We start from the raw sequence: 27,742 nt of genomic DNA on the forward strand, positions 1-27,742 counted from the left end.
GCAGTCTGGACCCCTCAGAGGATGTCCACCTGCTGGCTTAGGCCTGCTCCCTGGGGGATTGGGCCTAAGCTGGCAGTCAGACACCCTCTGGCAACCCGGGAGCCTCAGGGGATGTCCACTTGCCAGCGGGGAGCAGGCCTAAGCTGCAGTCAGACCATCCTTAGCGCTGCTGAGGAGGCGGGAGAGGCTCCCACCACCACCGCTGTACTGGCAACCGTCAGCCTGGCTTGTGGCTGAGCAGAGCTTCCCCTGTGGGAGCACACTGACCACCAGGGGGCAGCTCCTGCATTGAGCGTCTGCCCCCTGGTGGTCAGTGTGTGTAATAGTGACCAGCCATTCCCAGTCGTTTTGTTAGGGTCAATTTGCATATTACCCTTTTACTATATAGGATAGAGGCCTGGTGCATGGGTGGGGGCCAGCTGGTTTGCCCTGAAGGGTGTCCCGGATCAGGGTGGGGGTCCTGCTGGGGTGCCTGGCTAGCCTGGGTGAGAGGCTGAGGGCCGTTTTCAGACTGGCCACACCCCCTTCAGGGTGGGGGTCCTCGCTGGAGTGCCTGGCCAGCCTGGGTGAAGGGCTGATGGCTGTTTGCAAGCTGGCCACAGCCCCTTCAGGGTGGTGGTCCCCGCTGGGGTGCCTGGCCAGTCTGGGTGAGGGGCTGATGGCTGTTTGCGGGTTGGCCACAGCCCCTTCAGGGTGGTGGTCCCCGCTGGGGTGCCTGGCCAGCCTGGGTGAGGGGCTGATGGCTGTTTGCAGGCTGGACACAGCCCCTTCAGGGTGGGGGTTCCCGCTGGGGTGCCTGGCCAGGCTGGGTGAAGGGCTGATGGCTGTTGCAGGCTGGCCACAGCCCCCAGCCACCCAAGTTCCCAGTGGAGGCTGGCTGGAAGCAGGTATCTGGGATTTATTTATCTTCATAATTGAAACTTTGTTGCCTTTGAGCGGAGGTCACAGCCGGCCAGGGTAGGCGGGAAGCTTGGCTTCCTCCATCGCCTGGGCAACCAAGCCTCCTGCTTGCTCCAGCTCCGTGGCTGCCGGCCGCCATCTTGGTTGGGTTAATTTGCATATAGTCACTCTGATTGGCTTGTGGGCGTGGCTTGTGAGTGTAGCGGAGGTATGGTCAATTTGCATGTTTCTCTTTTATTAGATAAGATAGATAGGTTTACATATAAAAGCCTAAGCGACCGTTACAACCGGTCAACCAAAGGACCGGTCGACGGGTCACTGTGACACGCACTGCCCACCAGGGTGCAGACGCTCAATGCAGGATCTGCCCCCTGGTGGTCAGTGAGCTCCCACAGCCAACCTCCTGCAGTCCCTCCCCCTGGCCAACTGGCCCCGACTGGCCCTGATCGGCCCCAATCACCACTGAACAAGATGGTCCTCAATCACCAGCCAGGTCAAGGGACTCCACCCATGCATGAATTCGTGCACCAGGCCTCTAGTAAATATATGTCTTTACAGCTTAGTTAGTGCTCTGAAGGAGATACAAAGGATGATAAAATAGAGAGGGCTGGGATAGTAGGGGACACCTAGTGCAATGCCTTGTGCATAGCTGGACTCAAACATATATAAATATCTATATATCTATATGTAAAGGTATATACAGATATATAGTTATAGATATATGTATACATATATATATATATATATATATAGACATAGGTATATAGATATATAGAGAGATAGGTAGATATATAAATATATATATATAATAAAAGCATAATATGCTAATTAGACTTCCTTCCAGACAAAGCTGCAGCAAGCGGGCCGAGGCAGAGGCAGCAGCATGCGGGGGCTGGGGCCAAGGCCCTTGCACGAATTTCGTGCATTGGGCCTCTAGTGTAACTATATATGTATTCTCACCGAGGATATTTTCCCATTGATTTTTAGAGAGAAGAATGAAGAGGGAGAGGGAGAGACAGAGAGAAGCATCGATGTGAGAGAGACACATCGATTGGTTGCCTCCTGCACTCACCCCAACCAGGGCCAGAGAACCTGCAACCAAGGTATGTGCCCTTGACCAGAATCAAACCCGGGACTCTTCAGTCCACGGGCCAATGCTCTATCCACTGAGCCAGCTAGGGCACAACTCAAAAATATTTATTTAAGTTTAAACAGGCATGGAAAGGTACAGTGTGGGGCAGATGCTAATTGTTAGGTAGATTTACAGTGGGTTCACGGAGCCTTTCCAAAAAATGCCCATCTGAGCACTGCTGTCAGTTTGGAGAGGGTGCTTACTCTCTGTCCAGGTCCTGAATCATTTCTTAGAAAAATGATGTCTGGTTTAATACCTTACAGAAATTATGAGATCAGATTTCAGATATAGAAGGTTTCAGTCAGAGTGGAAATGATTAATACTTGCTTTCTTTTGCAAAATATTATGGAAGTCATTCATTTTCAACATCCACAAACAAGAGTTTTTAATTTGAGGAGCTCCAATAGTTCCAAATCTTTGTTTTGTTTCTTCATATTTCAGGGATTAGCTAAAAGCAAACAAAACCATCCTGACTAGCCCAGTCTCCCTTCTGGAGCCTCTACATCGGTTCCAAGGTAGGTAAAATGTTCCAAGTGCTTTCAGCAGATAATTTCTCATCCACACACAGTAATTTATGAAGAAGAAAGGAAACAATATTCGATGTCATGCCACAGTCATCTGAAGCATGCTCTCCCCAACTGAAGCATGCATTCCTGCCAGCGTTCAGTGTTCCGTCTCCTGAACTTGACTCCAATGTCTCAGGCTCTCAATTCCTGGGGGAGGCTGTTATCTTGGTCAGAAATAGTCTCAGAAATCCAACACCAATTAGTATCTCATGCAGGAGTCAAATACTCATCCCAGTTAAAGTTAATGGATCTTGTTGGGTTCTGAATGTGTATCAGGATGAAAGAATTTAGAAAATTAATTTTTATTGGCAGATAAACTCTTCACATGCTTTTAAAAAAATGCTAGTATGGTATATGTTCCAGAACTGAATTTTTGAAATGATGTAGAATGGAGAATAACAAAGAGAATAAAAAGGAGGTTGGCCATGTAACAACAGCATGTGGGGAAGGGAAAGTAGCAACTGGCTGAGCCATTTTGGTCAAGTCCTTCATGCATTCTGGGCCTCTTATGTACTCAAGGTTTCAAGTTTTCTCTTTAAAAGATAAGAATATGGAACTATATAAAAAGACTATTCTGAGTACATATAAAATTTTTATATGTAGATTTTTATATGTTTTAAGGTTTTTGATTAATTTTGTTTCTTTTCTTTTTTTTCCATTTTGTGATAACTTTTTTTTTTTTATAAAATGCCAGTCTTATAGAAAAGTGGAGCCCAACCGGTGTGGCTCAGTGACCACTGGTCCATGAACCAGGAGGTCACCGGTTCAATTCCAGTCAGGGCACATGTCCGGGTTGCAGGTTTGTTCCCTAGTGGGGGGCATGCAGGAGATAGCTGATTGGTTATTCTCTCTCATCATTGAGTTTCTCTCTCTCTCTTTCCCTTCCTCTCTTAAATCAATAATCATATATATGTGTGTGTGTGTGTGTGTGTGTGTGTGTGTGTGTGTGTATGAAAAGTTGCAAAGATAGTGCAAGGGACTACCAAATATGAGATTACCAATGATTATGTTATTTCTGAACCATTTGAAAATAAGTTGGAGACATCATGCTCCTTTAATTACTTCAGTGTATTTCCCTAGAATAAGGAAAGCCATGTATATAACCACAGCACACATACCAAATTCTTCTGTCCTTATCATCATAAAAATTGTACCTTAAATATGGCTTCTTTTCTTTTTTATGTAATCCCAGTATTTTATGGGCATTCCTCTACTTTTTAGCACACTATAAAGTTTCAGGCTTCTACTTTACCACGAGTTTTGTTTAGACTTGTCTTCTTAAATATGCATTTCTCCTATAATGGCAGGTGATTCATTTATTTTGAAAAATCGTTATATATTACTAGGTTTGAACTTTCAGGGACAGGTGATTTGACCTGTTGTGATAGGGCCTTGTCAGTTACCAATTGCCATTACTCACCTGTGCATATCACTTATTACCTGCCCAGATTCCTGTCTTGTGTTTGGGTTTTGCAGCTTCTATACAAGACAATCACATAGTTTAACATCCAAACTGAGATGCTTTTGACAGTCAAAAGGAGTCCATTTGATAATTACCCCATAGAGCAAACTGGTACATTCTCAGGCAAACTGAGACCTATGGTCTTGCTCTGTCTACACTTAATCTTTTGATACTTTATAATTTAGCATTACAGATATGCCCTTACCTCCTGTGGATTCATAACCTGAAAAGGAAAAGGAATATTGGAATAGGAATGATACCTTACTGAGAAGTTTTCTGAGTCATAAAGATTAAAAGCATCATCTCTGCAAGACATTGTGAGAAAAAATGCTGAGTTTCTTATTTTTATCTCAATGATTTTTATGGGGACCATCAGAAATTGTCTCCCTCATTCAGCCTGGCACAATTAGCGTTAAGGGAACCAGATTCTTAAAGCAGGCCAATCTTTGCCATGCCCTGCACTAGCTTATGACGAGAAATAATTTCTATGGTATCTATACATATTTCTGCTCTTTCCATTGTTTTTTTTTCTTCTTTCCTGATGCTGTAAGATTCTTTCTTTGATCATTTCCTTTGTCAGATATAGAATTAGTGATTGAGAGTTTGGAAAATGTGCTACTTCCTTCTGATCTCCATGGTTTCAGATGAGATATCCACTGTCAATAGAATTGGTGTTTCTCTATAGGTAGAATGTCATTTTTATTTCTCTTCTTTTATAATTTCCCCCCATTATTATCAGTTTTCAGAAATCTATTCATGACGTATCTTTTAATTTCTATTGTGGTTTGCTCAGACTTTTAAATCTTGTATCTTTTGCCAAATTTGAGAATTTTTTTTTAGATTTTGCCCACATTTTATTTGGATTGTTTATTTTGTTATTGAAATACACACACACACACTCTCTCTCTCACACACACACACACACACACATTTTTTTGGGTTAATCCTCACCCAAGGATATTTTTCCATTGATTTTTTTAGGGAGAGTGGAAGAGAGAGGGAAAGACAGAGAGAAACATCAGTGTGAGAGAAACACATCAACTGGCTGCCTCTTGCAAGAGCCGTGACCAGGGCCCAGGCCGGGGACGAGCCTGCAATCAAGGTACTTGCCCTTGACCGGAATTGATCCTGGGACCCTTTGGTCCTCATGTTTTGCAAATATTTTCTTCTAGTCTGTGCCTTTTTTGTTTTGTTTTTGTTTTTCATTCTCTTGAGAGTCCTTTTTAAAGACTTTAAATCAACTTCTAGAGATTAAAACTATAACGCCTGAGATTGAAAAACACACTGAGTGGGATTGACAGCAAGTTAATGCAGATGAAAATGTAAGTAAATGTGAAGATATAGCAATGAAAAATATCCAAGATAAAACACAGGAAAAAATTAAAAGATATGCAGAGCATCAATGAGCTTTAGGAAGTCTTCATGTGGCTTAATGTGCAAGTAACTGGACTCTCTGTAGGTGGGGGATGGTGAGAAAATATTTGAAAAAAAATAAAGGCCAAAGTTTTTGTAAATGTGATGAAAATTATCAATGAAGAGATCCAAAAAGCTTGTAACCTTGAATACAAAGTACATAAAGTATATTAAATACATTCAAATTTAAGTCCTTAAAACCTGTGATGAGGAGAAAAATCTTAAAAGCCTGAGAATAAAAAAAAATACATAGGAAGAAACAAAGATAAAGATGACTGCTAATTTCTCATTGGAAGCAATGCATGAGAGAAAACAGTGAATCAGTAGCTTCAAAATACTGAAGAGAAACCATTTTACCCCAGATTTATTTACCCAGGGAAAAATTTTCAAAATTGAAGATAAAATTGACCTTTGCAGACATTAAAAATGTCAAAAGAATGTGTCACCATCCAATCCATATTACACAAAATGCTGGAGGAAGACCTTCAGGCTAATGAAAAATGCTATCAAATGGAAATGTGATCTACACAGAGGAATGAAGATCCCTATAAATAGTTACTACCCGGCTAAATATAAAAAAAAAGGTTTGTCAACTCTATAGTACGAAGAGAATATTGTAGTATTTATAACATATGAAATATAGTGTTATTAAAATGTATGACAATAGAACTAAGTTTGGCAGGGAATAAATTAGAAATATGTTATTTCAAGAGTCTTATGCTCTGAATGAGGTCATGTAATATCACTTGAAGGAAGACTATGATAATATAAAGTTATGTACTATAAACCCTAAAGCAACTACTAAAATAATACAATAAAGAGTTATAACTAATAAACAGAAAAGAGATGGAATGAAATCATATAAAATATCTAACTGAGAGCAGAATTTAAGGAAAAAGAAACAGAACAGATTGAATAAAAAGAAGACAAATGTCAAGAATGGATAGAATTAAACACAATAATGTTAATAATCACATTAAATGTAAGTGGTTTGAAGACCAGAATAAAAGTCAGTGCTGGTCAAACTGGTTAAAAATGCAAGACCCAACTATATGTTCTTACAAGAATACCACGTTAAATACAAAGACACAAAAAACTAAGTGATAAATAATAAAAATTGATATATTATGCTAACACTAATGAAAATAAATATGGAATGGATAATTAATGTTAACTTGAATATATTTCAGAGCAAAGAATATTACTAGTAATGAAGAAGCTCATTTGATACTGATAAAAATTGTCAATTCATAAATAAAACAAAATTATTGTAAAATTAGCACCAAATAACAGTTATATGCTGCAAAACTTGATACACAATTATAGCTGTAGATTTCATTACACCTCCTTTAATTATCAGTAGAACATGTAGACACAAAATCATTCAGGATAAGTACATCCTTTCTAATAAAACAGTAATATGCAAATTAACCATCACTCTGCGACAAAGATGGCGGCGCCCATAGCGGCTGGGGCAGGATGCTGGGGGTGTCGCCCTAGCAACGCGAGCCCAGCAGGCAAGCGCAGCACACAGGCAGCATCCAGAAGGGCCTGCTTGGCTGTTGCCAGGGTAACCCGGGAGAAGGCAAGCACGGCCCGCAGGCAGCACCCAGCAGGGCCTGCTTGGCCATTGTCGAGGTGACCTGGGAGCAGGCAAGTGTGGCCCATAGGCAGATACTAGCAGGGCCTGCTTGCCCATCACCGTGGTGTGAAGCAGGCAGGCTCCGCAGAGAGCAGAGAACCACGGGGAGCGGGCCTAAGCCTTCAGTAGGACATCCCCTGAGGGTTCCCGGATTGAAGAGGGTGCAGGTCAGGCTGAGGGACGCCCCCCCCCCCCCCCGGTGCACGAAATTTGTGCACCGGGCCTCTAGTTAGATAAATAATTAAGGATAGATAAAACTTGAGCAATTCTATCAGTCAACTTGACCTAATTGATAATCATATCACCCAACATCAGCAAAATATTTCTTTCCAAGTGCACAAGGAGCATTTACCAAGACAGACCATACTCTAGAACTTAAGTTTAATTTAAATTAAGTGGTCACATTAATAATAACAGCACTGAAAAACAGGAAGATATCTATCAAATTCCCAAATATTAGAAAGCTAAGTAACATTCTTATAAATAACAAATAGATCAAGCAAGAAGTCAAAAGGGTGGCTAGAAAGTATTTTGAAATTAATAAAAATATATTACAATTTGTGGGATGCAGTTAAACAGAACTTACAGAAATTCTTATAGCAATAAATATCTTTTAAAAATAATAAATACCATAGTAAAACATATATAATAAAAAAAAATCAACAGAAAACAACAACCAAGAAACCAAAAACTTTTTTTGGCTAATAAAATATATAAACCTCTAGTCAGAATGATGTGGAAAATGTAAGGACATGTTCCCAATATCAACTTTGGCTGGTGAACACTCAATGCAATATACAGAGGATGTATTATAGAATTGTACGCTTGAAGCCTATGTAATTTTATTAACCAATGTTGCCCCAATAAATTTAATTCAAAAATGAGAGAGATGACATCTTTATAGGTTTCACTGATATTAAAAATTTAGTAAGGGAAGTTATGAAACATTTTGCCAGTAATTTCAACAACTTGGATGAAATGAATAAATTTCTTGGAAGACAGAAAATGTAAAACTTAGTAAGAAATAGATTATCTGAATAGCCCTATATTAAAGTAATTGAAATTCCTTTCTCTGACACAGAAAGAAATATACAAAATAGAAACTTACATCTATGTTAATGTTATAATTTTCATTGCTATTTAATTAAATCTGGGAATTAAAAAAAACAGTTTTTTATTCTTTTCCTATTATTCTTAATTTTAATGCTCTTTTTCAATAAATGATGTCTGTTGCACACACACACATACACACACACAGTAATTGAATGAGTACTTAAAAACCTTTCCACAAAGAAAAGTCTAGGTCTAGATATCTTTAATATGAGAATCTATAATAATAAAAGCATAATATGCTAATTAGACCAAACAACTTTCTGGGTAACCTGCCAGACAACTACGTTATGGCACCCACTGGCACCGGGCCAGCCAAGGTGGGTGCTATGCAATTGGTCAGGGGCCCCGCCATCGTCCCATGATCTCCCTGCAGAGGGAGGCCCAGGCCACTGACCAGCAGGCTGTGGCGGGTCAGCGGGGCCTCCCTCTGCGAGGGAAGCCCAGGTCCCGTGTGCCAGAGGGGAGACGGTGCTGGCAGCCGGGGGAAGGAAGACCTACTCTTGCATGAATTTCGTGCATCGGGCCTCTAGTCTCATCATAATATTACAGAAAATTGAAAAGGAATGCTTAATTTCCAACTCATTCTATGAGGCCAGATTTACACAAATTTCAAAATCAGATAAATACATTACAATAAAGGAAAACTACAGAAAAATAGCTTGCATGAAATAGATGCAAAATTCTTTTTTTTTAAATGCAAAATTCTTAACAAAATTTTAGCTAATCAATAAAAATAATATCACATCATGGTCCACTGAATTTATACCAGAAATTCAAGGTCAATTCTACTTTTTAAAAAGTACTCAAGTAATAACCATATTAATAAATTACAAAAGAAAAACTATCTAAATAAATGGAGAACAAACACTTGACAAACTCCAAAGTTCATCCCGATAAAAGTTTCAGCTCTAGGACCCAATCCAAGATCTCATATTGCATCTAGTTATCTTGTCTCTATAGAATTCTCTAACCATGTCAGTTTCTCAGTCTTTGCTTGTCTTTTGACCTTAATACTTTTAAAAGAGTAATAGTTACTTTATGATTCATCCCTCAGTTTGGTTTTTCTTATATTTTCTCAATTAGATTTAAGTTTTACATTGCTGGGAAGGAAATCACAGAGGTGATTTGCCCCTGTTCAGTGTACATCTTTCACTTCTTTGCTTAGATTTATTCCTAGATATTTTACTCTTTTAGATGCTATTATGAATTTTCAAGGAAAATAAAATTTCAAGGAAATGTCCCTTTCCAGGAAAAAGGGGGACAGAAACATTTTTGTTTTTAGTAAGTCTTCCAAGCCTTGAGTGTGTCTGACCTCTGACCACACAGACAGGCTCTGATGAAATGTTCCATCTTGTAGACTTTCTTTCGTCCTTCTACTGAGAGCAGAGAAATACATGTGATTTAGATTCTACACGGCTCTTCCTGCTTCGTAACAGGGCATATGACATCAACATGTATCGCTGGCTATGTTAACCTTGATCAGTTGGCTATTCCAGTGACAGATGGAATTCTCCACTGTAAATTTGGTCGTTTCACTACATAACCATGTAACTTTTTGGTAGATTCTTTGATATGGTGCAAATATCCCATTTCCAATTAACTTCCTCTGACCCATTTTAGCAACTTTTGGTGGATCATGCCTGTAGCAGGGATTGCTGTGGAGTTCTACTGGTGATGTTCTATTTCTCTATTTCTGCTACATTTATTAATTAAAATTCTTCTATAAATATTTGTGTATTTTTCCATGTCTATCTGTAATTTTTTTTTCTTCAGTAGACTTTCAAAAGGAAAAATGATGTTAAAGAGCTTAACAACTACTATTTGGCAATGATAATGAATTTCAAGAATGGCCCTTTCTAGGAAACAGGGGGAACAGAAACACATTTGTTTGAATTAAGTCTTCCAAACTGACCTCCGACCCTGCAGGCCAGCTCTGATGAAATTTTCCATCTTGTAGGTTTTCCTTGGGTACCTCTACTGATAGCAGAGAAATACACAACATTTAGACCTGCAAGGCCCTTAGAACAACTCTCCTCCTTTCCCTACCCTTCTCCCTTGCTTGGGAATCAAACCTTGCTCAATTTTACTAGTGACTTCAAGAATCATCATCTTAACTTAGAGACATTTGTTTCAAGTCCACAAACCCTAAGATTTCTTTCTAACCCTTTTTCCAAAAGTACCCCTAATGGTAAATGATCACCTTCAAGATTTGGGGAGAGGGTTCGAGTTAAATGAACAAATATCAGTTGTATTTCTTTAAACTAACAATGAACAATCCCAAAACGAATTTATAAAAACAATTCCATTTACAATAGCACCGAAAAGGATAAAATACCTTGGAGTAAATTTAACTAGGGAAGTAGAAGAGTTATATACTGTCATCTACAAAATTTTGCTGGGAGAAATGTTGGGCATTTTCTTCAGATTAGAAAATTTTAAATTTCAGGTTTTTTCCCTCTAACATGTATTTCAGACCTCACATTTTAGCAAAGACCAGAATACAAGTAAACTCTCAGTACTTTGTGCTGCTGTTTCTATGGTCATGGTACTCCTAGGCTGTCTGGGTGACCTCCCCAGGCAGGCCCTGCTCAAACAGCAGCTTATTTTTATGTCTAGGTTTTGAAATCTGAGAGGTGATCATAAGCATCCTCTTGCTTGAAGGCAGTATGACCACTAGAGGGAAGCAACTGCCAGACAGAGCCCTTTCCTTACACCATGGACAGGGTCCTCTCTCTGGGTCAGATTCTAAGGGTTTGAGCAAAATACCTAGCTCTATCAACGAAGCTAATTTTTGTCAAGGTCTTTCTCCGAGTTTAAACAAGTCACTTTCAGGTTCTCTGTGTCTCTGGGTCCCTCTGGGCACTCAGTTTAGTGCCCAAAGGGAACGTGATGGCCTCTGTGTTCGTGTACTAGTATTTCTTATCTATTCTCAGTGTCTCCTTTGTAAGGCCTTTTGGTCTTCATTTTTAAAACTAACTATGGAGCAATGGCTGCTTAGAGTTGAACTTATCTATATCCAGCCGGCATGTCCTCCAGTACTCAGGACACTGGTCCCTTCTCCAAGCTGCAGGGGGCTTTTCTGTACACTAAAGCTACCAGCCCCGCTTTTAGGCAGAGAAACAGTTCACCATTCAGTGAACCAGGGACCTTAATAAATGCAGATGTCTTTATTTAAGTAAGCAAGTAATCCTTGGGATGAAAATAGAAACAGAAACCTACTTCATCATTAGAGACAAATGACGAGTGAATGAGTCAATAGAGAGTAGATTATAGCAGCAGGTTTGTGATCACAACATCCAAACCCCAGCTCTCTCACTAATTATTGATATCTGGTAAGGTATTTGGTCTCTTTGAGCTTTAGCTTTTGCATCTGTACACCGGAAGTAACAATACCTGTACTTCAGCCCTAACCAGTTTGGCTCAGTGGATAGAGCGTCGGCCTGTGGACTCAACGGTCCAAGGTTCGATTCTGGTCAAGGGCATGTACCTTGGTTGCGGGCACATACCCAGTAGGGAGTGTGCAGGAGGCAGCTGATCGATGTTTCTCTCTCATCGATGTTTCTAACTCTCTATCCCTCTCCCTTCCTCTCTGTAAAAAATCAATAAAATATATTTTTAAAAATACCTGTACTTCAAAGTGGAATAAAATCATGTATGCACAAAGCCAAGTACATGACAGCACCTAAATGTTCACCTTACGAAGAAGAAAGGAGAACAAGGAGAGAACTTTGTGTGTCTACTATCTGGGCCAGTGGAATAAATGGGAGCCCTGGAGCATATCGAAATCAGGTTCAAGTCCCAGGTCTGCCACCCAGACTGAACCTCAGTTTCTTATGTGGAAACTAAAGATACTAATGGCTACTTGTGGTGAGACCTAACGGAGATGAGAGGGGATGTGAAGTAGCCAGCATCAAATCCGTAGCTACTAAATTGATTTTCCATATCAGATGCATTTTGGAAATTTCGAAATGCCCACAAATTAATTCTCCAATACAATAATATCACCCTAAACTGTATAAAACAGGCATTACCATCCCCATTTTACCGGCCAAAAAACTGAGAATTATAGAGTTCAGTGACTTGCTCAGCAGCAGAGTTTGAACGTAGACAGTGGCCGATGTCTGACAGAAGTATTTCCTTGATGTAATGGCAGAGATGTGCTGACTCATGCTAACTGCCTGGGCTACTCACCAGGGTTCCCCTTTGCAGGGGTTTTGGCCTCTGCAGTCCCTCCCCAACGCTTACTGAGTACCCATTTCCTTTGCCCATCCTTTTCTCCTCTAGCTCCTGCACTGGCTAAGAATGCCCACTAGATGGCGCTGATATCCTAGCTTTGGTTGACTTCAGTTTGATCTGTGTGAATTAAAAATTTACCTTCTACATCAACAGACCTAAATCTCTACATAAATCCCAGCTTGTGCAACTCACATATTCGTTAGGATTTTTTTTCTTCTTTTTACTATTCAGGGTGAACTCTGGAGCCTTAGTTATCTTGCTTTAAAATGCAGAGCAACCCTCTATAAATTCACTTGCTGAGGCCCCTCTACGGCCATGAGCAATCACAGCGCTATGTGTACCTCAGCTCCAGGGTGAACTGGAAATTATTAGCAGCTTTTTCTCTGAGTGTATCGGATCGATGGGCCTGCGAGAGCCCCCCAGCACTTCCTGGCTTCTGCTTACTGCTCTGTGGAAGGAGACATGGTATGCAGGCTAAGCTCACAGCTGAGACAAGAATAGAACAGGAGATTTGATGACTCCCTTATGCCAAATTCTTACCCTTCTCACCTGTCACATATGTCTATAATATCACCATTGGTTATGGCATGGCACCCCTTTTATTATAATAACAATAACAGCATGGTCTTATATAGTTAACAAAGCATATCTCTGTATTATTTTATTTAACACATCAAAACTAACAGAATCAGGTTTACTTACTCCATTTTACGGAGGAGAAACTGAGAACAAGACAGTAAGTGAATTCCTAAGAACCTAGAAGGTATGCATCTAAATGCTAAAACTTGAAGCCAAGACCTCTGAGAAATATATTCATATAGCCATATGAGATCATCACCTGTGATTCGTCCTGAGCAGGTTACTCATAGTATACTGATAGTTCCTCTACTGCTACTCTTTTTATTTTCTAATCGTCTCTAAATTTTACCTCTCCCCCAAATTCATTGTCCCTGGGGGAGAAATTACCCTTCTCCCTCCCTTTCTCCTTCATTCCCCCTCTCCCTGTCTCCCCAACCCCCTTCCAGTTCAGTGCCCTGCCCAGCAGTAAATGTATGTTGTGGGAGGCAGCAGAGAGAAGACAGTGTCTGTTCCCTGCAGAGAACACCAGAGCTGGAAGGGATCACTGGGATTATCTCATCTAACCACCCTTTTATGTATAAGGAAACCCGCCAGGAAAGAAGTATTCCTATATGTGAAGCCATGGGATTATCTCAAATAACCTACTTTTCATGAAAGCTGGTCTATACCTTGGAATCCATTTGTTTGGAAACTAGGTTTATGCCAACTCATTACCCTAAAAATAGTGTCTACGTTTTCCACTCATGCTGCTGTACCCCCTGCCCGCACACACATATATATATAATAACCAAATAAATGTTGTGCCCATAACTTTCTGACATGAGGGTCTGTGATAAAGCAAGTTCACCAGCAATCTGAGCTGTAATTGGCCTTTTTATTTCTTACTTGTCTCATATCATCCATGTGTCTTCAACTAATATAATCTCAGTGTATCAAGGTCACCTTTTTCTTTGCCTGACTCTCCCATGGAGCAGAATCCTCCAGGACAGGAACCAAGTCTCAGAAATCTTTGTAACGTCAGATTTGAGTATAGTTTTTGGCAAAGAGTAGGTGATCAATAATTAATTGCTGAATTGAATTACATTGCATTTAACTGGACCTACAAATTATAGATCAGCTCCCTGGTCACGTGTCATCAGGGTTTTAAATCTGGATGGCTATAGAAGGGGCACCTATTAGTAGATATTTAGGGTTTAAGATGTATCGAGACTTTGGGGTTCAACAAGTACTTTCCTTATGCTGTCCTCAAGCTCCTTACAGTCTCATTGGTCAGATGAAGGCAGATGGATTAAAGATTAAGCTACGTAGAATCTGGTAACTTAAATAAAATAAGCCAGTCGGTGAAAGACAAATACTATATGATCTCACTTATATGTGGAATATGATGAACAAAATAAACTGACAAACAAAAGAGAATCAGAGGCCTGGATACATGGAACAGACTGACAGCTGCCAGAGGAAAGGGGAGAGGGGGGACTGAATGAAAGAAGAAGGGATCAGCCAAAGAACATATATGTATAACCCATGGACACTGGTGATGGCCAGAGGGAAGGAGGGGGCAAGGGGAAGGTGGTCAAAGGGGTGGGAAATGGGAACATCTGTAAGTTGTCAACAAAAATAAAGCATATATACATACATATATATATGTGTGTGTGTGTGTGTGTGTGTGTGTGTGTGTGTGTGTGTGTATATATATATATATATATATATATATATATATATATATATCTTCTTCCATGTGGAAAATTCATATGGACTGCAACAAATCAGAGGACACCAACATCCCCTGTAAGAGAGTGGGCGGCACCAGGCCTTGAATGGAGGGCTGGGCTTGAGAGCAGAGAGGGATCCCTTAGCAGGATGCAGGTCCTGTGGCTCAGTGGGATATCAATGGTAAGAAAGCCTGCCTCAGGCTTGGGTTTGGTGGCTGTACAGGTCCATCATTTTCAGAGGGACACAGGGCTTTATGGTCCTCTAGTTCCATCTTCCATGTGACAGTTAGGGAGACCAAGAACCAGAGAGAGGAGGTGACTTGGCCCCACCCCCAGTGAGTGAGTGACAGAGCTGGAACCAGAGCCCGTCTCCTGACTTCCAGCCCAGTGCTCTCCTCACCAGAGTTTCTGAATAATCCACGGTGCACCTGGTGATGCTTTCCTTTCAGAATCCAGCCACTATTGCGTTTTCTCCACATGGCAGGCAGCCAAGAGCCTTGAACTTCTCCATGTTACCATTTTGCCCTCTGCAGAATGGGATATTACAGTATTCACTTGGGGTATGGGTCATGGGGTTCCGTCAATAAATATTTGTGAATTGCTCTGAGCTATTTGGGCCCGAGGGATTCCAGAAGTGGAAGACCCCAGTGGCGGCGGTGGTGGTATCTGAGCCCTTTTTGAGGTCTTGCCTTTACTCTGCAGAATTAAAGAGATGGCTTAAGTGATAAACTATTCCTTATGAGCTGTGTTTGTGTTGAAAGCACAGCATGAGTTCCCTGAGCGCTTCCTCTCCACAACCACAGCTATGCGCCAATCCTCCTGGGTCTCAGAGATGGAACTTTGGTTAAATGCATGGAATTTATTCTTAGTCCTTTTCTTAATTACGGCTTTATTTTTATTTCTCTGGCGTTCTCTAGGGGAGGGGTTAGAGAGGAGAGGAAAAGGAAGGAAGGAGGCAGGGAAATATGTTATAGATTCAAGGAAGTTTTTTTTTGTTTTGTTTCTGAGCTGCTCGCTGTCAGCAAAAATAGAGGGATTTAACGGATCTTGCAAAGATGCAAACCTCATTCCAATGGAGCTGGAGCTCAGAGGACGTGTAACAAATACAATGAAAACACAACTTGAGGTGAGGGCAATTGTTATTTGATTAATAAATCCCCTAGGCTTATAGAAAAAGACTGCACTTTTTATCCGTTGTTTAATTTGATAAACAAAGGGGAGTGGGCATGCAGGGTAAGAGGACTCTGCAGTTAGCTGAGGGTATTTTAGCAAATTGCTATGCAGTAACCAGCTCCTTGCTACTCCAGGTTAGTCATGCAGCCCTCCCTCCTGTGTCCAGTCTGGCATCTCAACACATGGAAACCCTGCTCACTCTCATGCTCTGTTCTTTCTCTCCTTCCAAATCCAGATCAGAACATGTCCCCTGAAATGTTTGTGTCTGTGCACTATCATAAGGAGTATTCCTCATATTCAGAGCTCCTTAAAGTGTGTAAATAATGTGTGCAGGCTCCTTCTGACTACCTTTGCTCTTTCTCCTCAGTTTCCTCCTCCTCCTCCTCTTCCTTTGCATCATCTTTTTTGTCTTCTCCCCCCTCTTTCTTAAGTTCCCTTTTCATCATGATCATTATGCCATATGTTCTAGGACACTTAATAGTCTACAGAGGAAAAGAGTAAAAAGAAAATGGACTTTGGGGAAATATTTGACTTGTGAATCCTGGCCTTGGTTGTGTGGGAAATTCAGCAAATCCTGAAACTACACAAGACTCAGATTTTTCACCCACAAATGGAAGGAAATAATCACTTGTCCAAAGGCTTCTTGTCAGGAAAGCCTGAGAGAGTGAATTAAAACACAACCATGCAATCTGGATGGAATGAGCCCTTGACAAATGTTTCTGCAGTCTCCTTTGATCCTGGGCTCAGACGGTGGGGCATGGGTGTTCTGTCTCCTATAAGCATATTTATGGAGCATATGCATGGCCCTAGGGGAGTTCCAAGGGTACATCTCCCCAGGTGCATCCACTTCCCCCTCTGCCCTTGACCCCCTTTCTGCCATGGAACGATTAAACCATCTGACCAAAGAGGTGGTTAGCATGGTGTTTAAGAAGGTAGGCTAAAGAGTAGAAGATAATTGGGATGGAGGCTAGCTGCTCCACTGATTTGCTCTATGATGATGGACAAATAATGAAAATATGATCTCAGTTTCAGGTTTCATGTCCACAAAAGGAATAATACCTAATATATATGAAAGGAAGGAAGGAGGCAGGGGAATATGTTATAGATTCGAGGAAGTTTATTTATGAGACTAAATGTATCTTAGTGGTAAGGAGCTAGCAAGTATAAAGTGCCTCAGTGATATCTGGCATGTGGTAAATTTGGCTTCTACCATTTTTCCAGGAGTGGCCCTGAGAGGGCAGATACTTAGCATCATGGGACCTTAATGAAGCAGGAGGACGCAGCGGGCTGGTGCCGACCATACTCTCCTCCTGCCTGGGTTGTGCCCCCACCTCTCACCCTCACTTGTAACTGACCAGTACTTTGTAACTATTTCTGGCCCAGCTCCAGCATTACCTGCTTCGTGAAGCCTTTCCTGTTTCATCTCCTTACCCCTGTCTGCCTCTAGTAGTGGCATCTGTTCCTCTGAGCTGCCGGAGCACTGCGTGTCCTCTTCTGTTAGTAAGCACTACCGCACGGGTGCCTTAGAATGGATACCCAGGGCTCATTTTTCATGCGAGGGCACGGGCTTTGAGGGGGCACAGGTCATAGCTTTTCCCTCACACCATCTCTCAGCCCAGGCTGATTTACTCAGTACTCCTGAAATGAACAGATCAGTCTACCAGTTACAACTCACATGTTACAGTATAGTGATTTTCTGAACTGTATGAGATTCTTGACTATATGAAAGAAGTGTCTTAAACAATGAGATGTGATGAACCATGGAACATGATTTGGCTTCTTCAAAATGTCCAGTAAGATGTTTTAGACCAGTGATGGCGAACCTATGACAAGCGTGTCAGAGGTGACATGCGAACTCATTTTTTGGTTGATTTTTGTTAAATGGTATTTAAATATACAAAATAAATATCAAAAATATAAGTCTTTGTTTTACTATGGTTGCAAATATCAAAAAATTTCTATATGTGACACGGCACCAGAGTTAAATTAGGGTTTTTCAAAATGCTGACACGCCGAGCTCAAAAGGTTCGCCATCACTGTTTTAGACAGTCATTTTGGACTTACTCAATCCCACCATTCAGAATAAACATGATAATTTATTTGTATTAACTCCTGTTTAATACTTAAATGGCAACAGGGTATTACTAAAGAAACAAAAGGGAGACTTGCTCATGCTCTGAATGAATGATTGAAGTTGTCCAAGTAACTGATATTGCTGAATGCTATCAAAGAACAGACTGGAATGAAAACAACTACATCTCAAATGCTCAGTGACTGAATGGGCAGAGAGGTCTCATTGTGTGGGTCATAAATAGCTCTCACAAAGTTAGAGTGCTTACTTGAACCCTACTTGAACTAGCTGGATGCTGGTGCATTCACTACTGGGAGAAGAATTTCTTAAAGGCTTTGGGTTGCTCCCACTTCTTGTCAAGGAGTGAGCCAATTTTTATGTCTGTGTATAGCTTCGTAGCCCAGCTGGACTCCAGAAGGATGGGGCTGTTGTGACCATGGAAAATAACACACATGCATACAGACACCCAAATGAAGCCAGAGATCTTCGGGAGGCTTAGATAAACATTTAGTCTCCTAAATAAATACATTATCAGACCACACAAAGCACTTCCTACCCAGTTTCTTCCTCAGATGTCACAGTCTAAATAGTCTCTTTAATGTGCCCAGGTTCAAGCAATCAAGATATATTTATTGATTACCTACTGGGTGATTAATCCCAAGCCACAGGATCTAAGAGACACAGAGGCAGAAGACATGGCCCTTTGCTTAGTCTAAGGATTTGGAATTGTAGATGTAGAGGCAAAATGCATAAACTTAAATCAGTTAGTAAAATGCAAGCGAGGTTGAATACTAATTTATGATAGATTGAGAAATGGATTGCAAGGTAAGACATCTGAGTCCCAGAGCTGCTATCAACTTGCCAAATGACCATTCATTCATTCATTCATTGGATAAACAAACAAACAAGCACTTACTATGGATCAGGTACCATGCTAGATACTGAGTATATCTTGAGCAAATCATTTGTTTATTCATTCACTATCTCACCAAACAGTTAATGATTATATGATATATGAAGCTTTGTGCTAGGTGCTGGGGAAGGGGAAAAGATACAGTCCCTGCCTCTGTGGGTCAGGCTGCTCATCAGTATAATGACATGTGTTGGGTGGGGCGGGAGGTGGATTCATTGGTCTCTTGTGTTCTTTCTACCAAAAACATGCTAAGCTGTGGATTGAAGGATTTTGTGGTTCATTTGCTAAGTGTCAGATCAAGAAGATAAATAGTCATTTGTAAAAATGGAATAAACCACTGGACTTTGAATTACAGAATTTTGGATGGGAATCCCCAGAGAGCCTCAAAGCACAGTACTTACGTGCCTATGTCTTCCTTTAAGTATGCAAGTTGATTCTCTTTATCCCCTTATACATGTACATTTCTTTAGCGTTTACAAGGCACTTCCATGTGGACAGTTTTATTTGCTCCGCATAACAATCTTATGAAGTCAGGGTTTTAATGTCCTCTTTTTAAAGATAAAGAAACTGAGGCCACAAGTGGTCAGATTTATTTACTAACGTCTGTGAGGATAGAGATCTCCGACCTCCCAGTCTGGTGCTGCTTCTGCAACCACAGTATTTATTCATTTGCTAAGTGTGTTTGGAGGGCCAGCTATAGCCCAGGCATTTGGCAAAGTCCTGGGGAAGTTATGATGCACCAGGCAGTGATCTCAATGACTTTATAGTCAGTTCTCCTCGAACTCTTGCTCAAAATTAACAGGAACCACACTGCTTTGTGGCCTATAGTATAGTTTTGCATGCGATTTAAAGTATGAGCTACTAGATCATAAGCTCCTTGTGGTCAGGCACCAGGTAGGATAAACACTTGATAAACAACATTTTCAGATCTTTGCATCAATTCAATTGATACTGGCCATAATGTATACAACATTATTCCTATTTATTTACTAGTACAATGAAAGACCCCAAATAAAACACATGGTTAGATTATCTAGAATTTAATCCTAAGTCATATGTCAACCAGCATTTTGTTATATCCAATTCCTTAGACAATACTTCATCTCACTATGCTATACATAGAGCCTAGGACAGTGGTCGGCAAACTGCGGCTCACGAGCCACATGCGGCTCTTTGGCCCCTTGAATGTGGCTCTTCCACAAAATACCACGTGCGGGCGTGCACGTACAGTGCGATTGTAACTTCGTGGCCCATGCGCAGAAGTCGGTATTTTGTGGAAGAGCCACACTCAAGGGGCCAAAGAGCTGCATGTGGCTCGCGAGCCGCAGTTTGCCGACCACTGGTCTAGGAGAATGCAGTACCTAGACTAGCAATGCATCTAGTTGTTATGGAATGAGTAGCTTAGACATGGATTAACATCGTATGTGAATGGGCTACATATTTAGCTCCTAACACCTATCACTAAGTTTAAGAAATAGCTTTCCTCTCACCAGGAGAGTTTTAGATATGGGGAAGGAGTGAAAAGTCATAAAAGAGTGAAAGATGAAGGAAAAAAAGAAAACGAGGAAGAAAGATCAAGGACTTTGCGGTCAGATAGACTTGGGTTTGATCTTAGTGTTGCCACTTATTTGTGTATACCTTCAGGCAGGCATTTTATCTTTCAGGTTTTATGGGCGGTTAAGAGTATTAAGGCCAGCAATATATGTTGAGCATTTAGCACAGTTTCTCATCTACAATAAATATCCAATAAGCTCCCGTTCTTTATTCTGACATTATAAGCTGAAAGAAACACAGGAGAAATGCAGAATGATAAGGAAATACAGCCTATATATGGGGGTGGAGAGGGGGACTTTGAGGAGAATAAAGTATGTGCATAAGGACATAGGATGAGATGAAGATGAAAGAGTAATGCCGTTCTAAGGGGTTAGGATCTATCCTGTTGCTACAAGTCTACAACCACGTGGGTCTTTTGTGAACACACTGTGAGGCCAGGTAGGAAGAGCCTATGAGCAGAGAGATGTTGAGAAGCTACACAAAACTGGAGTGGCAATCACAGAACTCCCTTCCTGTGATCTGCCTTGAAGTAATGTTTGATGGCAAAAGCGCCTGGTGCCCAACTGTACAAACCCTGAACCACTCTGAGTTTCTCCAAGACACAAATCTTTATCCACTGCATGGTTGGGAAATGATATATACATATATTTTTATGATGGATTAGCCTTTTTGGACTGTGGCCACACCATAGAGGGTTTTCTAATCTATTTTGAGTTCTAATTGATTACAGCATTTGGAAAAATGTACAGCAAATTGCTCCGTTAATCAAGGTAAATCAAGCTGATGTCATAGATGCTAAATATATGTCTTTGCAGTAATACTATTTACAGGGCTGGAGCTGAGGCTGCTGTCAGTGTTTCCATTCGACAGCCCTGACTTCTCAGAAGGAGCTCATGGCTTATCTCCGAAAGCATTCAGTGGTTCATCTGCAGGGCTGGGATCCCAGGCCCTTCTCCCCACATCTAAGACAGGGATGGTAGGAGAAGGTGAGACCGCCTCCTTGTGTTCAAGCTAAGAGGCAGTGGGAATGAGGCCACACAAAGGCTAGGAAGACAGGGAAGAAGATATCCAAGGCAGATGATTTTATGAAGCCAGAAGGACCCTAGCATATCCTATCCCTTGAGTGAGGAAGGAACTGAGAGATGAGCAGATAACTTTGCTGAGATATCAGTAACAGTAATGGAAGAAGGTTCAAAGATCGTCTAGTCTGGTAATACCCCTGAAGCATAGAGATAGAAAGGAAATTATTAGATCACACAGCAAGTTAGTTTCAGAGCTAAGATTAAAAATTAGGTGTCCTGACTCCTCATGCAGTGCTCTTTCTAGATGTTAAAAAAACATATTGTTATGCTGTTCTTTAATTTTTTCTCCTTCTTCCTCATCATCCTGCCTAATATTCGTTATTATCCCATATGCTAGCTATGTGCCAGGCTGTGTAATAAGCACTGAATATTATTACAACCATGTGAGGTTAAGTAATATTCTATTCTCATGTTTAACATGAAGACTTGGAGATTGAAATAACAGAAGTAACTTGACCAAGGAAACTCTGCTAATGAGTAGCCATCCTCATAAAAACTTGAGACTATATAACTCCTATGCTTGTGCACCTAATCACCACACTAAATATCATCATCAAGTTCCCATCATGTTTGCACACCTTTTTTTAACTACTCTTTTAACACGGTGCTGTGAACTTCATACATAGTACTTCAAGCTTCACAGTGATGCTAAGAAACATGGATGATTAGTCTCTTGCAAGTGGAAGTAAAACAACTTGTCACACCATTAGGAGGTTTCATACCCAGGCATAGAACCCATGGATATTTCTGTGGTGATGAGTATACAATAACGGAGATAAGAAACAGAAGAACTAAATCTCAGCTTTGTCCTTGAATGGCTATATCCTGATCTGGACCAAGTCCATTTCCTCTGTGGCTCCCAGTTAGCATGTGTGAACCATGAAGGTACTGAGGCTCCTGTCATGTTCTGTGTGATTTGAAGAGAAAGATCAATGGCAACAGCAACAACAACAATAAAAGGAAAGCACAGGTTGAAATTGAAGGGTACACATGCAGAACTTCTAAGATCACTACAGATGATTAAAAATAATTTGGGGGGTAAAAAAAAAGAGGATCAGAAAATTCATCCTCAGGTCAGTTTTGGAAGATCTTTTATGGCCTGGGTGGTGCCCCATCATGACTAGATCAAAAGCAGACCAGTGATGTAATCGGCTGTTTGTATACAGATGCTGGCCTCCAAATTCCCACATGGGAACATCTGCTGGGGCCAGCCACTTGACAAATAAGCAGGCAATTAGGTAGCAGATGCCTCTGTGCCAAGAACACAAGACCACCAGCTGTGGGGAGGCTGCAACAGGGAAAGAAGGCCACACTGGGGAAGATGCTCTTATGTTCATGTGAGAACCAGACTATCAAGAGCAGAAGAAGGGAGATAAGGTCAGGGACAGAGTTCAGCTGAGGATAACTGGCTGTTTGTTTGAGGGCATGGCGTCATGATTCTGAGTCTTGGCTATACATTATCATCACCTGCAGATTTTAAATACCCTGATGCCCGGGCTGCATCCCAAAACAATTCAATCAGAGTCTTGAAATAGGGCATAGGCAGCAGTGTTTTCTAAGGTTATTCAGGTAATCCCAAAGTGCAGCTTTGGTTGAAAAACAATAACCAGGAAGGTTCCAGAATTAACCACTAGGATTGGTGACACAAAGACAGTAGTCTACATAAAGCTCTCATCTTTATTCTACAATGTCTCTCTGTGGAATAACTCCAAATATGCCTTCTAGTTTATCGAATCCTCATTTCAGTGGTCTAGGACTCAAGCAAAGTCCATCTCCTCAGTGAAACAAATGCAAATGACTTCTATCTCTGCTACTAGCTGGTCTTTTTTTTTAGGGGGGGGCGGGGCTGGGGCGGGGCTGGGAGGAGAGGGAGTAAAATGTGATTATGTTAAGTGTTTACAACAGGCCCGGAACATAATAGGTGCTCAATAAATGTAGGTTGAACTTCAATCTGAGTCACACACAAAAAAGGAAAAAATTTGAGTGCTTCGGTGTGAGCATTTTTCCTAATGCTATTCTCAGCCAATCTATCACCAATATTGCAGATATTGTGCCTCAAATATTTACATTATTAGTAGTATGTATATCCATTTTATTTTTTATACCTTTGTATAGGTTTCAGGGGTACAATCCTATAATTGTACCTCATCTGTATATTGTATTGTGTGCTCACCACTCTAAGTCAAATCTCCTTCCATCATCACTGATCTCCCCTTTACCTCTCCTACTTCCTCCCACCCTCCAAATATTTCTTAAGCCTGTCTTTTTTCTCTCCAATCTCACTGCTAGTGTTCATTCTTACCATCCCCCACCTGAAGTACTGCAATACCTGAGAGCTAAAAGCTAGCTTGGATCTGTTCCATATACCACAGATAGAGGAATCCACAACAAACAAATACTACCTTAGCTCAAAACCTTTCAGGGATTCCCTACTGTCCACAAGACAAAGAACAAGCTCTTTATGACCTTGTTCCTGCCAATCTCCCCATACTCACCTGTTTTTATAGCTCTCCTCTCCATTCCGCATCATACCCAAATTCATATCCCAAAACTATCTATCTTCTTACATTTTCCTCTGCATGCAACTGGATGTTTTACACATCAGACCCATTTCTTATGCTGTCTGTGTATCTGAGAACACATTTCTTACCTTCATCCTTCACCTATCAGATATCCGCCTATTCCTTAAGCTCACTCAACTCAGGCATTACTTCATTCAGGAGGCTTCTGTGAATCCCATCGCCTTGTTTCTATTCCTTGCATTTCCCTCTATCATAACATTTCACATTTTGCTGGAATTTTGCAAACACATTTCTGAATCTCAGCCAGTAGACTATTGGTTCTTCTATGTCAGAGGCTATCTCTGATCCCCAACTATACATAGTCAGGGTACTGAGAACATAGATGCATACTTTGACCTATCGTAGGTGCTCAATCATTTATAAAGTTTTATTCCAGTGAACCTGAGTCACTGGAGTGAGCTGTGCTCCCAAGGAGGAGGTTGCTTGTTATCTGGTGTCTTCTCTTGCACTCACCCATGGGGAAAGGCCAGACTGGGAGATCTGTGTTCAAAGTCTGCTGGTCAGTTAGTGTCTAACAAAGGCCAAGGTCCTAAAGGCAGTCCTCTGGGAATCTTTTGCAGACAGAAATGGAGCCATGCAGGAATAGATCTCAGCCTTATTTCTTTCCTCTAAACCAAACTGGCTCTGAGTAATGCCTTTGAGATCCTGACCACATCCTCCTTTTCCATTGCCAAAAACAAGAGGCTGGAGATAAACCATAGCTCAAGCTCCAAGAATTCGGGGAAGGTGACTCGTTTGCTGGATCAGGGCCATATTTTAGGAAGGCTCCTTCAACTCCCCTGAGTCTTAGATTAGACTGTGTCCTTCCAGTCTTATAAAAAATGGGCTGTCAACAACAAGTCAGAAAATATTAATGAGGTGGGCAAGAGATGCCCCCAAAGGGGAAGGATTGCAGAAATCACTGAGAAAACACTCAGGAGAATGACATTTCTAAAGAATTTACTCCCTATTTCTAGTTACTGTTGATTCCCCCAAATGCATTGGAAATATTTAAATTTCATATTTGATTTCAAAAAATTAGGCATGATTTGACTTGGACGGGATATTAGAGATAGTCTGATCCAATCCCAGGGCTTTTGTTTTTCTGAAGGGAAATGGGGATTTTGTTTTCCTGGCTGCCCAACACTTAATGTTCTCTTGTTAACCAGACTCCCATTTTCCCTTGGTGTTAGGAATTTAAAGATAGTCCCTAAGATTCCTGCTCCTGTATACATTCCCTTTGCAGCAGAACAGATGGAATATAATGACATATCACCCTCATCATTAAATTACCAATCAGTCAACTCAAAAAGATTATCCTGATCTAATCAGAGAAGCCCTTCAAGAGAAGGTGAAGTGTCAGATAGAGGCTCCTGTTGACTCTGAATAAATAGAAAACTGTCACACTGTGAGAGGATAGGACCATGTGACAAGGACAAGAGGGCGGCCTCTAGGAGCTGGGAGTGATCTCTGGCCAATAGCTAAGAGAGAATAGGAGCTTTGGTCACACAGCCCAAAGGAACTGAATTCTTCCAACCACGTGACCTTGAAAGAGAACTCTGGGGCTCAGGGGAGACCACAGCCCTGGCTGACTATGATTTCGGCCTGGTGAAACCCTAAGCAGAGAATCTAGTTGTGCCATGCCTAGACTTCTGACCTGCAGAATCTAGGAGATAATAAAACTGCATTGTTTTAGCTGTTAAGTTGGTGGTATTGTGCTTTGAAGCAATATAAAGTAATACAGGGTCCATTCCTTTACTGTTGGCTATTTGAATAGCACTATCTCACCTCTGCCTGCAGGCACAGCATATGACCCATGTTTAAGCTGAGCAGTGTTCTAGCCTCCATCCAGTGATTGGTCAAGAATGCTATGTCACCCAATTTATGCCTATGACAATCAGACCCAAGGCTTTCACTGAAGCTGTATAGGAAAAATGGGGGCTCTCTTTTCACTGAAATTGAAGCTGAGGGCATTTAGCTCTGGCACGGATGTCAACCATACTGCTGCCATGTGACGTTTGGAAATGAGCCAACATGCAGGAGAACAATTTTGAGCGATGGAGAAAAAAAAATGATTTCTTGATGTATTTTGAGTCCCCGATCATCTGAGCCTAAAGGAGAAAATACCTGTGGAGATTTCAATGACCTACACCTGTAACCTCCACATTTGGTTTAAGACTATGTGAGACCAGGTTGTTGTGCCATTGTGATAGAAAATGCTCTATGTGAAATCTGGGACAAGCTGGGGCCCTAGAAGGAATATGCTGACTCAATCGGACAACGACTAAATTGCAGGCATGACATAAAAATAACCAGGTCTCCCGCTGCCCAACATCAGGCCTCAGCCATGCCTTATTGCTGTGATGACTGCCTCTCAGGGACTCACACATTATTGATTTCCCAAGAATAGACTCCAACAGCAACGGCAGCTACAATAATAATAATTAGAGTTCAATGCGTGTGTGTTATGGCCACACTATTTATTGTGAAGTTTATATATGGTATTTCATTGTATGTTCCTATAAACCTTACCCATTTTGAATCTTATTTTAAAGATGACAAAAGTGAAGCTCAAAATGTTTACTAATGTGGGCAAGGTCACATAACTAGTTAGTAGTGGAGCCTGGACCTCATCCTTATCTGTCTGGCCCAAAGTCTATTCTCTTAACTATTGTGTTAATTGTTGCTAGGATAAAACGAAAACCAAACAAGCCTAGGAAACTTTTATTTAATACTTCAAATTTATTGTGAGACTATGTCATAAAGGGTCTTTTTTTTTTATTAATACAGATCCACAAAGGCTGTTGTATATTTCTTAGCCAAATCAGCACTCCCATGAGTGAAGGAATCTTTAATCCCTAACATTAGAATATTAAATTGCACCTCTCATCCCTCCTTTGTTTTAAAGACTACGCAGGATATATATTGGGAAGAAAAAAAAATGCAACTTATGTGGGGAAAAAAAATAACAAACTAGCAGTTGGGACACTTGTATTCAAGTCCCTCTTCTGCCTGTAATTCCCTGTGTGATCTTGGGAAAGTCACCTCTCTCTATAGGCCTCAGTCTCATGATCTATAAAATGAAGGAATTTACAATAAAATTGATGAAAAGGTTTTGCATGTAGAAAACTTTGTTTCATTATAAAGACATCTCCAAATGTTCCAGAAACTGTTTTTTGTTTTGTTTGTTTGCTAAATTCACTATAATTTGGATCCCTTGGTTGGGTCCTGGAATATCCCTGAGATGTTCAGCCACTGAAAAGCCACTATGCCCCAAATACAGGTTAAGCATTTACCTGTTAAGATGCTTACAACATTAATAACTTTGCATAAATATGGCATCTTGACTGTATTCAACACACCTCACCAATGGGGAAATAGAGCTACAAAATGTTAAGTAACTTCACCAAGGAGCAGAGCATAATCACAGATCCACCTGACTCCAAAGCTTGTCTATCTACTCCAAGGCAAACTGCTCCCCACCTGATAAAAGATTCTTGAGTTTTAATTTTTATCTATTACTAGAGGCCCAATGCACAAAATACGTGCTAGAGTAGGCCTTCGCAGCCGAGGTGGCTGCCTCGATCCCTCCCTCACAGCCAAGGCTTCGTCCGGAAGGACGTCTGGACGGTC

The sequence above is a fragment of the Myotis lucifugus genome, unplaced genomic scaffold (genome assembly GCF_000147115.1).
Source record: "Myotis lucifugus unplaced genomic scaffold, Myoluc2.0 scaffold_273, whole genome shotgun sequence".
Lineage (NCBI taxonomy): Eukaryota > Metazoa > Chordata > Mammalia > Chiroptera > Vespertilionidae > Myotis > Myotis lucifugus.